Source organism: Asparagus officinalis, chromosome 1 (genome assembly GCF_001876935.1).
Source record: "Asparagus officinalis chromosome 1, Aspof.V1, whole genome shotgun sequence".
NCBI classification, from domain to species: Eukaryota; Viridiplantae; Streptophyta; class Magnoliopsida; order Asparagales; family Asparagaceae; genus Asparagus; species Asparagus officinalis.
The window spans coordinates 127,850,547-127,862,529 of NC_033794.1; the positions used below are offsets into that span (position 1 = coordinate 127,850,547).

General features: G+C 34.3%; 1 protein-coding gene and 2 long non-coding RNA genes across 4 annotated transcripts in view; 2 read left to right on the forward strand and 1 right to left on the reverse strand.

The window, feature by feature from the left end:
* On the forward strand, positions 4,924–6,110 carry LOC109844493. Its single transcript, XR_002248046.1, has 3 exons — positions 4,924–5,219; positions 5,851–5,915; positions 6,019–6,110. It is a non-coding gene; the product is annotated as an uncharacterized LOC109844493 (long non-coding RNA).
* On the reverse strand, positions 6,895–7,928 carry LOC109844500. Its single transcript, XR_002248048.1, has 3 exons — positions 7,788–7,928; positions 7,092–7,156; positions 6,895–6,986 (listed from the first exon to the last, which is right to left on the reverse strand). It is a non-coding gene; the product is annotated as an uncharacterized LOC109844500 (long non-coding RNA).
* The window catches only part of LOC109840865 (splicing factor U2af small subunit B-like), a 5,794-nt gene continuing 5,549 nt past the window's right edge, over positions 11,739–11,983 (forward strand). For both annotated transcript variants that reach the window (XM_020409705.1, XM_020409776.1), the window contains exon 1: positions 11,739–11,823. The gene's annotated coding sequence lies outside the window, so the exon portion shown is untranslated. The remainder of the gene's footprint in view (positions 11,824–11,983) is intronic.

Sequence of the window (11,983 nt, forward strand, 5' to 3'; positions counted from 1 at the left end):
AAATGTGACTCATTCAACCGATTGTCGACATGTACAAAGTGTAGTCTAATCAACCAATTGTACCAACCGGTCGAATTACCGATGTGCCTCCCCACAAATTCTCGATAAATAGTGGACAATCCCCACTATATCAAGATACGCTTAATAACGCCCTAAAACTAGATTTTGCATTTATTTGCAAACTTGTTTAATCTATCACTGACTTGAATGTTGGAGGGTACGCCGGAGAGATCATCTCTAGCCCTCTAATGAGTGTTATCTATGCAAGGATCTACTTCCTCTCGATTGATCAACCACTAGGGAAGAGACCCTAAACTCCTCCAATACTCATTCCCCATACATTTAACTTCCTGACATAAACAATTGGCTAGTTAGCAAATGCAACATTGGAAAATATAAGTACTTTTTCCTAGTTAGAATGGTGAGTGACATGAAACTAATGGAGTTTTACTTTTCCACAATTTCCAAATGCAACAGAAGTCTGATGTTCCGATGAGAGTTGAGAGTATTAGTATGCTATGACCAGGGCCGGTTTTGAGATTTTGGGAGCCCTGTGCGAAAAGTAAACACATGACCATTCTCTATATACAAAATATCAATAAATTCCAATTTGAATCTCTAAAATTCTGCAAGTGAACTAACAGATAAAATGACAATATTGAAAGGGATGAGTAAAAAGAAATTATGTTCATACCATGCCATTTGCTCACAATTGATGAGGCTGAAATATTGAAAAATGTACATATCAAACATCCAAGAAGAATATCACACACAGGGCCAGCCCCGAGGTTTGGGTTGCCCTAGCCCAATCCAATTTTGGTTGCCCCTAATTCAACAACTAAGATTCAGCCAAGATTCAAAATCAGGATGATTTTTAACATCACCATCATCAAGAAATGTTGTATTTCTTAAAGAAGGGATACCTCTTGAAAAACACTGCCTGGAATTGTTCCTCCATCATCATCATCAAGAAGGCAAGAACTCGATAGAACAAGGAAGAACTGTGTCAGCTCTCCTCATCTCCCTACATCTTACCTGGAAAAAAAGGGATTAACAAGAAGGAACATATTTCAACCAAGTTTGACAATACATGGCAGTAAATGCTCAATATGAAAAATAGGAAATTCAGCATAAACGTAGAGAATAATTATATCATGGTGCTTAAGACCAAATTCCATTATTTCTCCATTATGATCCATGAAACAAGTGAAGCACAGCCAGAAAGACTGTTTTAACCAGCCATCTTAGTGTTTCTTCTTCCTGAACAACACAAAACTATGGTTTTCCTAGGTTCCTTAGTTTAGGAAATGCAAGTTCTGTCATATGAATCACTTCATAGCAAATTATACACTGGTTTTTCGGTAGGTAACATGATTCTAGATCCCAGGATAAACAAAATTCCAAAAGGAACCAAGCTAGCAAAGTAGTGTAGATAATCAAACTGACCTCTGGAACAGAAAGAGAAGCATTTTGAAATGGCACCGGCGCATATAGTACAGGAACGTCAACACCCATCAAAGAACTCAGGAAGAACCTTAAGAATAAAAAGGAAAAGAAAAACACTTAGATCCAATGTAAACATGATACGTAGCAAACAGAAAGTAGAAACAACCGTATCACCTGTAATTTAACAGAAAGTCATATAAGCCATGGACAATTTCATTTCCAATAAATGCTAGGAGAGACTGAGGGCTGTTATCCACATCATTCATAGAATCCATTTGTATAGTCTGCAAAGGGAAGAGAATAATCATCAAAGTCAATACTTTGAAAAAAAACGCATGGGAAATAAAACAGATAACACAGAATATATATAGTAAAAAAAAGATAGGCTAAAACCTGGCCCAAATTTTGCAAATCCTTCTTTCTTCAACAGATTCGAACCTGCAAATCCAATTACCAGATAGCTACTCAATATACGCTTTCCTCTCCGCCAGCTCCTCTAACTTCAGCAGCATCGCCTTCAGATCCTCACTCGGCAAATCCAATTCCAAATCCAAAAACCCTAATCAAGATCCAATAATAATAACCCAATAAGAACCTCAGAAATCCAAACCGTTACCTTTCCCTCAGCTTAGGGGCCTAAGGCTTGCGAAAACGAATTCAGTGAAGTGGGGTTTGACGGCGAGGGAAAGGGGCGGAGGGAGAGAGCTGGAGCTAGGGGATTTGGGTTTCTTTTGAAGGGGGAGAGAGAGAACGAAGATGAGAGAGTGAGAACGAGAGAAAGGAGGGAATCAAGGAATTTTTTTTTGGGGCCCCCGGAAATCGGGGGCCCTGTGCGGTCGAACCTTTCGCACACCCTCAGGGCCGGCCCTGGCTATGACATATATAGTCCGGAAGGATATGTCCAAAAGAATCTGAAACCAATGTTAAAACATTTCTTAATTTTTATATATTCTAACAAGAAGGGTAGATGTTTTTTATTTTACAAAAATAACATACTCTACAGAAGTTGTACTGTATGAGAATTGCTCTCACTACAGTGAGCCCAACTTTTATGAGGAACTAGTTTTTATACACGTGCATTGCACGTAGTTAAATATCATAATTATTTATTTTTGGTTTATTTCCTTGCTAAAATTTGTTCTTCGATTTTAATTTGATAGTTTTTCTCACTAATGTCTCTAAATTTTATATTATAATTATTTATTTATTGTAATGTTTGTTTGAATGGGTTACACCCAATTTTAAGTTTCATATTGATAATTAAATTAACAAAAAAACCAACGTGAAGTCAATTTAAATATTCATGTTATTTGGATCGACATGAAATGAAGCTTTACCTAAAAAAATAGTGTTGCAAAAGTAAAAAATACTTAAAAATAGCATTATAATAGCAAGAGGAATAATTAACGTCAATAAGCCTAGATGATTGATTAGAAGTGGCTAAAATGACATAAAAGAGAATACAGATTTCATTCCTAATTATCATTGATAGAGTTCATTAAAAACTATAAACTAAATATTAATGCTAACTCTAGGGCTGAGCATGGTTCGGTCCAAACCGAAAAAACCGACCGAACTGATCCGAACCGACTCGAAAAAAATCGGTTTTATGAGTAGGGCGGTTCGAGTCAGTTTAAAATTTTTTTTATCCCGAACCGACCGAATATAGAGCAATACTACCCATTCTGATCTTAAACCCTACCCGACCCATCCCCAAAGAGTCAAAGACTCAAACCCTAAACTCATTTTCTGAATCATTATGGGTTAAAAACAATATCATTATATCAGTATTTAATGCTTCATAATCTCCTACTTTGTTGATATCTTTTTTCTTTAACACAGTTTGTTATTTGATAAGAAGTTTGATGAAGTTAGAATCGAACAAACCGAACCGAACCGCACTGAACCGACTTGCAACAGTTCCGTTCGATTTTAAATTATAGACGGTTCGGTTCGGTTGTTCAAATTTTGGTAAAAACCGAACCGAACCGACCGTTGCACACCCCTAGCTAACTCTAGTATAATTTTATATAATGAAAGAGTCCACAAAATAAGTATATAACAAAATTTAAAAATTCATGAAAATATCTTTCAAATATTCCTAATTTTATTAAAAAAATAGGTTATTCTATAAAATATTAAGAAAATATTATCTTTTATTCTTTATATTTTATTTTTTTATTGAGCTAAGATCAAGCCTTCTTCATTTTTATCTTTTTCTAAGGTAATTCTGGAGTGGTGTCTTCATTATCTACGTCGATTGTGACATCAGACTAGAGCTGAATTTCTCGTGCTATTATATTTCCTTGGGCTTATTCGTCTTTTATCTTCTTATCTAACTTTACAAATAATTTGAATGAGAACAAATGCTAATGAATATGTCAATTTTTCTTTGTTTCTAATTCATTACTTAAGTTAGGATTGACCTATTTTTTTCTTTTCAATGAATTATTGTGTTGTGAACATAATAAGAGTTTCTACTGCGTGAAGCAGTGTTACCTTTGTAATGTCCTAAGTTATCAGAGATCCTACAATATTTATCATTTGGACACTCGTTATTAACATCTATACCCACCTTCTTGCTGTAACTTTTGCAAGCATAAATCCATAGCTCAAGTCTATTATAATCGGTAGCTATCTTTGCCTTAAAGGTGCAATATCGTATCTGTATATTGGTAAATTTTAATTAGGTTTAATTTTGTGAATTATAGAGTTGGGTTTTTAAGAACGTACCTCTTTCGAATGTTGTGATGCTTGCATAATATCGCTAAGTTAAATTTCTATTGCATTTGTAAAGAGTCTTGATGTATATGCATCTGTCTTGATAGCTTGTTCTGAGTGAACCCTGCATATTAACTTAAAAATATAATATTTGTTGTTTATTGTGTCATATGGATGTTTGCTTGGTTTAGTTACCGTTCTCTTATTTATTTAGTTAGTTGAATCTTTGGGTTGATGTATACATACACACATGTATGTGTTAATATATATATATTTATATATATATACTATATATTATTATATTAATATATAATATATTTATATATATTATAATATAGAGAAGAGATAGAGAGAGAGAAGAGAGAGCATATTCTTATGTCAACTTAAGTGGATGATCCGCACGCAAAGTTCTATCACTCATAGCCTAGGGCCCTTTTTGCATAAATATGAAGAGTCTTTTTATATATATAAAATAGGGATAGAAACTTTGTGAGCAATGCTGGTTCCACTTAAGTTGACATATCGATCAACTATAGATATATACTAGAATATAATTATATATATCTATATTAATATATAAATCCTATATATAGTAATATAGAGAGACGAGAGAGAGAGAGAGTAGGAGAGAGAAGTTTTCGGTGCGAAAACTTTTCCGCACAGCTGCTGTGGCGAACATAATGTGGGTCGTTCGATTTCGAGGCTCATATATATTATTTCTCTTATTCTTTTATATAGTGCCAAATTCCCAAGTCCCCGTACAGCAATCCTCTCTCTCCCCAAAACCCAAGCTCCTCTCCCCTCCCCAGATCCCTCTTTCCTCTCCTGCTCACCCCTTCACGCCGACGCCTTCAGCCGTCGAGCTCGTCGTCGAGCTCCCCAAACCCTCCTCCCTCTCCCTCCGACCGACTCCGACTCCGACTCCGACCTCCTCCGCTGCTCCCTCTCATATCGCCGCCAGCTCGCCGCCGGTCTTCAACCGCGTCGGAGCCTAGCCCGCGAGCCCCGTCGCCGCCAGTCTTCACCCTCGTCGGATCCAAGCCCAGATCGAGGTCATCTCTAAACTTTTTGCTTGATTTTGGATCCAAGGCTCTTTATAAGTTCCTGTTAATTTGTCATCAATTTTGGAAGTTCAACGATCGAAATCAAACAGAATGTTGGTCAATATTTGAAAATTTGCTTTATTTTCTATAGTTTCCTGCTATGATGATCGGAAAGTGTTCATGAATTGAGAAGTGTCAAATTACATTTTGTTCGTTTTATTTTCTCAACTAACTGAAGAATTAATGCTATGATGATCCGAAAAAGAAGTCATCGGCTTTTAGGGAAGTGTATGTATATGCTATCTGGGTTGTTCCTGTCCAGTCTTTGAATATTTTGACTGCCTACTTCTTTATATTTATTTAAAGTTGAAAAATTCATTTCACATATTCGCCTCATAAGATCATTGGCGTAATCACAACATTTTTGGGACATCAAGTTAATTGTTCTTTCATATGAAACATCAACTTTACTGTCTGACATGCTTAAGCGGAGCAATCCAACTTCACTGAGTTTTTTGAGGTTTAAATGATAATACTTTCTCTGGCTCTCTTACTATCTGAGATATATTATAGGCACACAAACAATGATGTGCATGCAATGGAACAAGATAATATTGAGATAATACTTTCTCGTTTTTAGTGATTCAATGGAACAAGATAATATTGATGAAGCCACTGATGATTTAGAAGATTCTTGTGAGGAAGGTAATGGTTAATACATATGGAATAACTTGTACATTGCTTTTTTGGTATATATCATGATTTTTTAATGTGATGAAGCACTTTGTTTTTTGTTTTTTTAATACAGATGAAGTTCTCACTATTGTGTGAAGTTTGATCAATGTTGGCAGAGCAAATCATAACACTATTGGTGAGAATTTGTGATCATCGTTATGTATCTGTGTTTTTTAGTTCCTTCATCAGAGAAAATGTTTGATGCAGAACATGAATATCTCTTCAATATTCTCTGTTCAGTTTAGATAACTTAGTCAGTGTTAATTACGTTTAAATTATTGTAGCTAACTTGTGTGTTTTCTTAATTTTTTTTTGCAGCTGAGGCCCAAGAAGAAGGTCAAGTAGGCTGCTGATTTCTATGCTGCTCATCAACCTCATCCTGGGGCTTATATGTGGCGTCAAGTGCAATCAGCCCAACAACAGCCTACTTGACCTTCTTCTTGGGCCTCAGCTGCAAAAAAATGAGTAGATGATATCGGGTATGTATATAGACTGATATATACATTTGTATGAACCTTGAATTTTGGGAGTGTAGATTATGTACATAATTTGGATTACGTTGTGAGTAGATGATATCGGGTACGTACACAATCTTGTTACATTGATATTCATGTGCAACCAGTCTATATACATACCCGATATCATCTACTCATTTTTTTGCAGCTGAGGCCCAAGAAGAAGGTCAAGTAGGCTGTTGTTGGGCTGATTGCACTTGACGCCACATATAAGCCCCAGGATGAGGTTGATGAGCAGCATAGAAATCAGCAGCCTACTTGACCTTCTTCTTGGGCCTCAGCTGCAAAAAAAAAATAAGAAAACACACAAGTTAGCTACAATAATTTAAACGTAATTAACACAGACTAAGTTATCTAAACTGAACAGAGAATATTGAAGAGATATTCATGTTCTGCATCAAACATTTTCTCTGATGAAGGAACTAAAAAACACAGATACATAACGATGATCACAAATTCTCACCAATAGTGTTATGATTTGCTCTGCCAACATTGATCAAACTTCACACAATAGTGAGAACTTCATCTGTATTAAAAAAAATAAAAAACAAAGTGCTTCATCACATTAAAAAAATCATGATATATACCAAAAAAGCAATGTACAAGCTATTCCATATGTATTAACCATTACCTTCCTCACAAGAATCTTCTAAATCATCAGTGGCTTCATCAATATTATCTTGTTCCATTGAATCACTAAAAACGAGAAAGTATTATCTCAATATTATCTTGTTCCATTGCATGCACATCATTGTTTGTGTGCCTATAATATATCTCAGATAGTAAGAGAGCCAGAGAAAGTATTATCATTTAAACCTCAAAAAACTCAGTGAAGTTGGATTGCTCCGCTTAAGCATGTCAGACAGTAAAGTTGATGTTTCATATGAAAGAACAATTAACTTGATGTCCCAAAATTGTTGTGATTACGCCAATGATCGTATGAGGCGAATATGTGAAATGAATTTTTCAACTTTAAATAAATATAAAGAAGTAGGCAGTCAAAATATTCAAAGACTGGACAGGAACAACCCAGATAGCATATACATACACTTCCCTAAAAGCCGATGACTTCTTTTTCGGATCATCATAGCATTAATTCTTCAGTTAGTTGAGAAAATAAAACGAACAAAATGTAATTTGACACTTCTCAATTCATGAACACTTTCCGATCATCATAGCAGGAAACTATAGAAAATAAAGCAAATTTTCAAATATTGACCAACATTCTGTTTGATTTCGATCGTTGAACTTCCAAAATTGATGACAAATTAACAGGAACTTATAAAGAGCCTTGGATCCAAAATCAAGCAAAAAGTTTAGAGATGACCTCGATCTGGGCTTGGATCCGACGAGGGTGAAGACTGGCGGCGACGGGGCTCGCGGGCTAGGCTCCGACGCGGTTGAAGACCGGCGGCGAGCTGGCGGTGATATGAGAGGGAGCAGCGGAGGAGGTCGGAGTCGGAGTCGGAGTCGGTCGGAGGGAGAGGGAGGAGGGTTTGGGGAGCTCGACGACGAGCTCGACGGCTGAAGGCGTCGGCGTGAAGGGGTGAGCAGGAGAGGAAAGAGGGATCTGGGGAGGGGAGAGGAGCTTGGGTTTTGGGGAGAGAGAGGATTGCTGTACGGGGACTTGGGAATTTGGGAGATTTAATATCCGATCCAACGACTTATGTGAGCGTCGAAATCGAACGGCAAATTTGTTTCGCACAGAGCGAATGTGAAGTTTACCCGAAAATTATATATAGCATAATTATATATATTTATATATATATATATATATTATAGTATTATTATATATATTATATATATAATATATATTATATAATATATATAGATATATATTATATATATAGCAAAATTCTGTGTCGAACTTAGTGGTAGCAAATTGTCCCAAACTTTTTGTCATCATATTTCTTAGAGATCATGCATTGATATGATTTTTTTATATAATAAGATTAGTGCGCTAGGAGTTTATTGAGTGACATAAACTTAGTTTTATATATTTATATATATATATATATATATATATATATATATAGAGAGAGAGAGAGAGAGAGAGAGAGATTAATGGGTATCATTGTCAAGGAGGAGATTTCCCTCCTTAACTCCTATGTGACACAATCCTCACCAAGCCAAATTCTCTCTCCTACTTTATTCCCATTGTGGGGATTGTGCCATATAGGAGTCAAGGAGGGAAATCTCCTCCTTGACAATGATACTCATTAATCACACACACACACACGCACACATGTATGTATGCAAATCTGTGATGACATGCATATCTCCCCATCAAAATTGAGAAGGATATACGGTGAACTATATATTTAGTAGCCTTTAATAAGAATTTTGTAATGAAATATATTACATGTGTATTTTAAGCTATAATAAGTAAGTAACATGTGTATATATTTTGTCCACTATAGTGATTTTCCACATTTTGTTTGGTTTGTTAAGTAAGTATTATGTGGATACATTTTGTTAATTCTAGTAATTTTCCTCCTCTTGTCTGGTTTGTTATATTTTGTAATACAATTGATCAATAATTTCACGTTAGTTGCTATTGCAAGATTCTAATTATATAATAAGTTTATAATTCCTTTAGTATTTGAAGAATAAAGTATGAAATTTTATAAGATTTACTAATATTTCTTATATCTTATATGAAAAATGCTTCTTTAAGTGAAAAAAGTTGTTTAATATGTTCTCTAATGGGTAATTAGTTGATGCTTCTTTGATAGATATGTCTCTTATAAATATCAATTCAAGTGACTCATGTAAGTTTATGAATTTTGGGTTAATTGATTCACTTTTCCATTTAAAATGAAAATAGCTAGATCCTTTTGAAGGATATCTCTGAACTTTTTAACAGTTTCTCCATATATAACTCATTATATCCTTTTACCCTATGTAGGACTGGGCATATTCGGTTCGGTTCGGTTTTATGCCCAATCCGCATCCAATCCGAATTTTTTGGATTCTCAAAACTCTCATCCAGATCCAGATTTTTTCCCCTTCATCCGAATATTCGGCCCAACCGAAATTTGGTTCGGTTCGGTTCGGTTTCAGTTTTGAATTTGCAAAGAGTTCTATCCAAAGATTTTTGTTGTGAATTTGCAAGCTGGGCATTGTCCTCATGATGAGGTTCCTGAGCTCGCCAACAAAGCTTTATTAGACTGGTTATCATCTTTAGAATAAAGTTTTGAGTTGATATAATTACGCAGAGAACTGATATTTTAAAGATGTTGTTCATATAATACAGCATGCTTATCTCTTGTAAGTATCATGTACATAACACATTTTGTGATTGATTTGAATCTTATGTAATTCTCAAGATCTTTTCTGCGAAATTTTTTAACAAAAGTTTAAGTTTATTTAATTAAACGGGGGAGTGATGTTTTGTATGATATTGTTCATATAATGTAGCGTATGCATCTTTTGTAAGTGCATCATGTGCATAACAAATTTTCTGGATTGATTTGAATCTTTACTTAGTTCTCAAGGATATTTTTCTGTGATATTGCTGTACTCGTTGCTTGAAACTGCTCCTTGCGCCGTTTGAATCTATTGGATGATAACAGGAAAAGTTTTGAGGTATAAGTTTAGTCTCTAAACCGCCCAACAGAATTCGGGTCGGTTTTTTTTGGGCAGTTCAGGGGTTCAAACCGGATCCAAACCGATTTAATTCGGTTCGGGCGGTTTAGAGGCTTCTTCTCATCCATTTAATTTGGTTCGGTTAACCGGTCCGTTTTTTCGGGCGGTTTTTTCGGTTGAACCGGTTTTTTTTCGGTTTTTGCCCACCCCTAACCCTATGAATATTATTAACATCAGAGAATATTTTTTCTTATGAATATTACTAACGTTATAGAATACTATTAATATAAAATATAATTAATTAATGCTAAGCTATTATATTATAATCCTTTATTAATTTTATAAAATATAATCAATTAATGCTAACCTATTATATTATAGTCCTTTAACAATTTTAAGTGATTTAGTCTTCTATCAATTAATACTACATCTATTTTTTTTGATGCCCCAACTTATGAGTAAAATTATATGTAATTACTTTTATTTAGATAGTGGTATTAAATTTTAATCTATCAACATATTTTTCAAATTTCATGGTGCGTTTTGTAATATTAAACTTTTGGGGTGTTTCTACAATTTTTGTAACTCTAAGGGTGTTAATTGTAATTTTTAGGGGGCTAGTACTAATTTCTAGATTTTATATTTATTGTTTTAAGTTTTAAAAAGTCAAGTTGTTTTGTGCAATCTTGAATTATTGAGTGTGTTTTGTGTAATTTTTAAAACTTTTTAGTTTTTTTGATAATAATTCATATATTACAGTATGTTAGCTACTTATTATTTTTTTACCTTTTTATTATTGTTTAAACTCATTGGTGTTTGCATGGTGTTATCTTTCTCTATCATCTCTGAGACTTAATTGATGCAACAAAGAGCTTTTTACGGTGGGGAAAGGGGAATCTATGTTCAAGTTTGATGGTAATCCCTAGATTTCATCTATATTGTTGGCAAGTTTTGATGGTATTTTTTGTAATGTAAACCTTTGAGGGTGTTTCTATAATTTTTAAAACATTTAGGGTATTAATTATAAATTTTAAATTCTTCAGAAGATATTGTTAATTTCTAAATTTCATGTTTGTTGTTTTAAGTTTTGATATGTGATGTTGCTTTGGGTTTTTTGTTGTTGTTGTAATATTTCATGTAACTTATTAATCTTGTTATTAAATTATTGAGCTATAAGTAATTCATATGGGATTAAGATATATAGGATATAATTATGATTATAATAGATTACGATTTAAATAAAATGTTTAAAAAAATGAATGGTAATATTGTCCAAGCAAATTTTTTTCCGAACTTGTGTTTTTAAAGAAAATATATAAGTATGATTGAATGGAAATTTATTTTAATTAAATTTAAGCAGGAGTAAGAAATTATCTTTTTCCAAAACCGTGACAAATTAAATATATTTAAACTTCAAAATTGACCCGTAATTCTTATAAGTTGTCTGTAGCTAGTATCTCCGATCAAGAGTAGCAACAACAAAATGTAAAAACTATGTACCTCGTAGTAATCTCATAATAGGAGGCGCGAATTGTAAAATACTGAAGATGTGAGGGTCAATCAAAATAGTGAAGACGAAAAGTAGTGCGGCTTCCAGAAGCTCCTACCGGATTCGAATCCGATTAGGATCCGACCCATTTAAGGCCCTAAAGCCCCACATCCGGCCACCTATTTATATGCCTATATACTACGGTAACGAGCCCCAAAATTTCCCCAAATTCTCTGTCGATCTCCGTCGCTGGCAAAATCGCGACCTTGATCTTTCTCAATCAACGGTAAATCTTCATATCTTTCTTCCTTCAAAAGAAGAATTTAGGGTTTTAATCGATCTCACTCAATCTACTGTGATCTTTGAGTGTGGATAACGAGTTTAGGTCTTAAATGTTTGATCTTGAATCTTCACTTACAAAAGCTTTATTTTTTTATTTTTGATTG